The following is a 6855-nucleotide window of genomic DNA, read 5'->3' on the forward strand; positions in this document are numbered from 1 at the left end:
ATTCAATTTCAATAATTTTAAAAATAGACATTTTAGTTTCTAAAAAAAATTAATACACAGATCAATTTTAAGATTTTATTCCGGTAAACAAATCAGTCTCCATTTTATTTTTCGATAGAGTATGTAATACCCTACCACACAAAGCTTTACGCCTAGGACGTAAATCAAAAGTGGTAAGGCGCTACGACCTCTAAAAAATATATATAGATGGAAAAAGGTTTTATCTAGGAGCATTTGAAGAAAAGTTAAACAAAAGTGTTAAATAGAAAAGCGCAACACTCATGTTAATGTTAGCATAACCGAAGAAAGATAAGAGTAAACTATAAAATGGATATATACTAAAAAGTTCCAAGATATAGATAACAAAAATTCTGACCCGACTTGCGAAGTTAAAACCGGAGAGAACATATATACATATATACATAAATACATTAGAAATCCCAAAAGACAGCTTATAGAACCTGTTTCTCCAAGTCAACCTCTAAGAGGGACAAACATAAATTACAAGGTGGAGAATCTATATACATATATAAATATAAATGTAAATAAAACTCTGAGTCCCAAGAGTTCTTCGCTTCCTCAGAGTTTCTAGAATACACAGTGTGGCGCTTCTCAACTTACGTATGAAAAACAACAACACGTATGGAATAAGAACTAGAGGTTCTTAGCATGGTAACAGTGCACACATAACTAACATATAAGGTTCCGAAAAAGTCAAAGGCAATCCTAGAACTTCTGACAACATATTTAAACCTAAAACTAACATTGTGGGGTGAGTTATCTAAGGATTCTAGGTTCTAACTCAATTTCTAACTTAACTCCTAAGTTCATTGTCTTTCTTCCAATCTTCCAAAACACCGATGCACAAACAAACAATACATAAAAAGAAAACACAAGTAGTTTACAGTTACAGCACACAGAACATATAACAATTAAACAAAGATTATCAATTAGACGATTCCAAAAAATGCAAACTCAAACAAAATAGACAAATGCATATGATCAATGCCTGCCCTATGGCCGATGAGTCTCATCTGTCGGTTATAAAGCCAAACCCGACATGTCCGATAGCTAACCTTGGACAGAACACAAAATACGGAGCAAGTGGGACAACACCACAACAGTTGTATCTTACCTGTGTACCCGGAGCAGGAGACAACCTCACCACTGCCTCTTACCCAGGCGGTGTTACAGTTCTCGACCTGGAGCAAGCGGCGATAGAATTCCAACCCTTGCATCTTACCCGAACCCTCAAACTCTTCTAGAGCAAGTGGATAACTCCACTGCATCTTATCCGGCTTATTGACTCTTACTCGGAGCAAGTGGATAACACCAATGCATCTTACTCGGAGTCACATTCAGAAATTCATTCTCATTATTATCATAATTCACTCTTCTTCATTCAACTTTATAATCAAACTCAACTGTCATCATTCTTCTTTCTCATTTCTTTTCCGGAGATTCAAACTCTCAACCGAAACAAGTAGATAACACCACTGCATCTTACCCGACAAATCTCGCCCCTTACCCGGAGCAAGTGGATAACACCACTGTGTCTTACCCAGAGGCATAATACAATCAAATTCAAGTTTATTTTGATTATTATTCCAATTCATTAGTTTATCTTTCATACATTTTCAACATCTCTACACATCCCTGCTCGCGTACACGAGATTCTCAAGCCGAAAAGGTTGGTCGCGTTGCATGCTGTGTCACGTATGCAAGTTCTGCAGAATGGGTAAAAATGCTAAATACTGCAGAATTTCAATTTTGCACACCGAACTTCCGACGCACATAACTTCCTCGTTTTAAAACATTTTTCATCCGTTCTTCAAACGGCATAAATTTCATAGACCCAATTTTCATATGAAATAAGTTTAAAACCATTGGGGGTTCGGAAGCCGAGTTATGCCTCGCCAAAGTTTGACCAAAAATTAAGTTTTCATAAAAATTCTCAAAGATTACTGAACCTCAATTTTTACAACAAACCAAGTTCCACCCTGTTTAAAACTTACTAAACCATATCAAACCAATTCCAAGAACTCCTCAATACACCACATTTTTAATCTACATCACACCAACTTCACATATATAATCACTCCCACACAATAATTCGTTTCTAACAACAACAAAAGCCATATCCAACAATTCAAGTTCAATATACATCATTATCATACACATCACCAATTATCTCTATCAAATACAATACCAACATCACAACCATTATAGCACCAACAACAATCTCAAACTCACTAATCCTTTTACATATCAATTCATCACAATTATCAACAACATCAATAATTTAATTCTTATCCTACGGTCAACTAACCTAAGTTTTCACGACACATTATATTTTAGTTACGAGAAACCAAAACCATACCCTGGCCAATTCCCTGATAAACTCAGAACACCTCAAGCGTTCCCGCACCACAAGCTTATCAACACATCCCCTCACAAACGAACCTAGCTTCCAAAATCTCAAATTAATTCTACTTCTCAACCAATTTCCAATCTAACAACATAATTACCACTTTAATTAACATAGAATTTACTTACTCAATATTGCACCCAGATATTGAAGAAGCTTACCTTGCTCACATCCCAAAGGAGCTAAATCTGACAAAATCTACAAGCTAATTTGAACCTAAACATAGAAATCATACAAAATTCAACAAGCATTCACATTGAGTTTCGAAATTGGGGAGCAGGAAACTAAAAATGAGAAGTGAGCTTCATACCTAATCAAGAATTGAGCTTTGTAGAGCTTGACACTACGGTTGCGTGGCTGCAAACGGTGCGGCAATCGGAACTCTGGATTAAAAGTTATTGAGAATTGAAATTTGAGTGAGGGTTTTAGGTTTCCTCCTTGTTCTTCCCCCTTCCCCAGTGTGATTTCTTGTGTTGGGAAGCAAATGAGTTGAAGCTCATGAGTATTAATGAAATGGGTTGGAGTTTGGGCTCATTTTGGGCCCGGTTCGTCCGATTTGGCCTGTTCGACTCAATCTTGGACTAAATTTTTTGAAATTAGTGTCAAAATACTTATTTTAATTAGTTCTACTTCACTAAACCATAAAATTTTATTTTATCAATAATTAATTTATTAGCTAATTATTCACTAATTTTGCGGATTTTACAGAGTAATTATCTAAATCAGTTTCCAGTTATTTTTTGGCAGAGTAATTACCCAAATTAGTTGTCAAGGATTTTAAAAACAGACATTTTAATCCCTAAAAAAATTAATACACAGATCAATCCCTAACATTTTTCTCTATCAGACATAACAGTCTCCTATCCATTTTACTTTTACTATATGTCAACTTTTATTATTATTAACTTAGCTTTGTGCATGTGGACGATGACACTAGCAAATTAATACACTATTTTCATTAAAAACAAGTAAGGTGAATAATGATGTTTTAAAATCTAAATTAAAATTTTTCTTTTAATACAAACTTTTTTTTAAAATAGGACATCTTTTTAATTATTATTATTATTATTATTATTATTATTATTATTATTATTGAGTGACTATATATATACTTTTTATATTATAAATATGGTGCACGAATCTCCACTCTCCGTACAGCTATACCAGCAAGTGCATTGGGTCGTCCCAATAATACCTGAGTGAGTCAGGATCGATCCCATGAGGATTGTGGTTTGAAGCAAGCTATGGTTATCTTGCAGGTCTTAGTCAGGCAGATAGATGAATTGGCTTAATTTGTATTTGTGAGATCTAAACTAAGTTGACATGTAAAAAAAAGGGTGTAAAGCAAAAGGGGTAGAAAATACTTTACGAATTTGAATGTAAACAGGGATAAGAAGATGGTTAAGGACCGAAGTTCCTTTGTCTTTTTAAATTAACTCTGGTATTACTATCCCCTTTGCTTATGAATGATTTCTTCCATGGCAGGATGTATGTGATCAACGCCGTATGGCCGCGGTCATTAATCTCCTCTAGATCTGAACACCAGGGTTAGTGCGCATCCAGTCTGATTGAGGGTGAAGATCGTGCAGTCCATTCTCCTTAATGATCCTACTCAAAATGCCACATATAAGGTCGGATCTTCTGGATCAGAGAATGCTACATTTTTGGGTTCTAGCCTCTACCACAGAGACCCTAATCTCCCTGGAAATTGGCTGAACTAGTGTCTCAAGAAGTCCCCAACGAAGTCGTGGATTAGCCGTATGAGAGATGTATAATCAAGCTGGCAGTTCGTGCTTTTCTGGCTCGTATTCACATGAACCCAAGTAGACACGGGTGGTTGTCAGACACGCGGTCTTAGTATGATGAACAGAGCTGATTGTCACGGATCATCCTATTCACCATGTTGAAGGACGAATGTACATCTTAGAATTAAATCAAACACGGATCGAAGAGAAATAGTAATACTTTTATTAATTCATAGAACTCAGCAGGGCTCCTCCCCTCAACCTAAGAGGTTTAAAAACTCATACTGATAGAAAATACAATGTGGTTAACGAAATTATGGTGTAAAGTGGCTGAAAATCCTCAACAAAGAGTGATCTTCTACTTTAAATACTAAACTAATGACTAGTAAGGGTAAACAGTCTTTTTAGTGCTAAAATCCACTTCCAGGGCCTACTTGGTGAGTGTTTGGGCTGAGTTTTGATGAGATCCATGTGCTATGAGGCCTTTAAGGCATTGAACGCTGGCTAGGGGTCCTTTTTGGGCGTTTAGACGCTGGTCTTTGCTCCTTAGGCGCTGGACACCTGGAAGGGGGTAGGAGGCTAGCGTTGGACGCCAGTTTTAGGCCTTCTAATATGAAACAAAGTATAAACAATTATACATTGCTGGAAAGCTCTGGAAGTCAGCTTTCCATAGCCATTGAGATCTCTCTATTCGGACTTCTGAGAACACTCCATTTGAACATCTGTAGCTCAAAAAACGTTCTTTCGAGTGCAAGAAGGTCAGATCCATGCAGCATCTCTAGTGCTTTCTCTGTCTTTGAATTAGACTTTTGCTCCAGCTCCTCAATTTCAGCCAGAAAATACCTGAAAGTACACAAAAATACAAAAACTCATAGTAGAATCTAAAAATGTGAATTTAACACTAAAACCTATAAAAAACTTAATAAAAACTAAACAAAATATATTAAAAACTATATGAAAATGATACTAAAAAGCGTATAAAATATCCGCTCATCACAACACCAAACTTAAACTGTTGCTTGTCTTCAAGCAACTAAAAACACACTAGGATAAAAAGAAGTGTAAGATACAATAAATCTCCGAGTTTCTAATGAAGCTTAGTTTCAATTAGATGAGCGGGACTTAGTAGCTTTTTGCTTCTGAATAGTTTTGGCATCTCACTATCCATTGAAACTCAGAAGTGTTGGTCTCTTTAGGAACTTAAAATCCAGAAGATATTATTGACTCTCCTAGTTTAGTTCTTTTTTATTCTTGAACACAGCTTTCAGAGTCTTGGCGGTGACCCTAAGCACTTTGTTTTCTAGTATTACCACCGGATAGATAAATGCCACAGACACTTTAACTGGGTGTACCCTCTCGGATTATGATTCAGCTTTGCTAGAATCCCCAGATAGAGGTGTCCAAAGTTCTTAAGCACACTCTTTATACTTTGGATCACGAATTTAACCGCTTAGTCTCAAGCTTTTCACTTGACACCTTCACGCCACAAGCACATGGTTAGGCACAACTTGTTTGAGCCGCTTAGGCCAGGATTTTATTCCTTTAGGCCCTCCTATCTATTAATGCTCAAAGGCTTGGATCCTTTTTACCCTTGCCTTTTAGTTTAAAGGGTTATTGGCTTTTTCAATCTGCCCTCCTTTTCCTGCATTTTCGGGAAGTAATGAATTATTCTCTTTATTTATTATTATTTTTTTCGCCATTTTTTTTCTTTATTTTTCGCATGCATATGTAATTTTTTTCTTTTGCAACATGCTTTTTCTTTTTCTTTTTTCTGCTTTTTCTTACTTCAAGAATCAATTTTTGAATTTTTAAGATTACCAATAATACTTTTCCTTTTTCATCATTCTTTTAAGAGCCAACATTCTAAAATTACAACTTCAAATATGCACTGTTTATTCATACATTCCAAAAACAAAAGTAATGCCAACACATCAAAATAATTAAACTATTCTTATTGTAAACTTGAAATTCATGTATCTTTCAATTCTTTTCAAATAAATTTTTTTTTTAAGTAAGGTGAGAGATACATGGAATATTTTACAACTTTAAGGCATAAATGCAAATGATCAACACAACAGATAACACAACACAATAGAAAATAGAAAAAATAACAGGAAAGGGAGATAAAGAGAACGAATCCACCTTTAATGGTGGCGGCTAGTACTCTTCCTTGAGGATCCAATGTGGTGCTTGATCTCTTCAATGTCACTCCTTTGCCTTTGTTGTTCTTTCCTCATAGCCCTTTAGGAGTGGTAGAAGTCAAAAAGCAAGGCTTTTGCAACACCAAACTTAAGATTTTTGTTCGTCCTCGAGCAAATATGAACAATGGGGAAGAATAGAGTAGAAGAGGGTGGTGTAGGTGGGGATTCAGTGAGACCTACTGGTCCTGAGAGGTTAGGGCAATTGAATTCCCTGCCCTCCATATGGGCATTGAATGCCCAGCTGCTACACCATGGCTGGCGTTCAATGCCAGCTTGTTGCTCCCCAGAGGGCATTAAACACCCATTCTGGCTCCTTGTCTGGCGTTCAACGTCAATAAGATTTCTGCTCTAGGGTGTTTTATTTCTAGCTCTGACTATTTCTATTTCTGTTCTAACTACTGCACATGATCACAAACATTAAAAAACAAGGGAAAACTCTAAAAATAAACTAAAATGAAAATAAACAAAAGAAATAAGAATA

The sequence above is a fragment of the Arachis ipaensis genome, chromosome B02 (assembly GCF_000816755.2).
Source record: "Arachis ipaensis cultivar K30076 chromosome B02, Araip1.1, whole genome shotgun sequence".
NCBI lineage: Eukaryota > Viridiplantae > Streptophyta > Magnoliopsida > Fabales > Fabaceae > Arachis > Arachis ipaensis.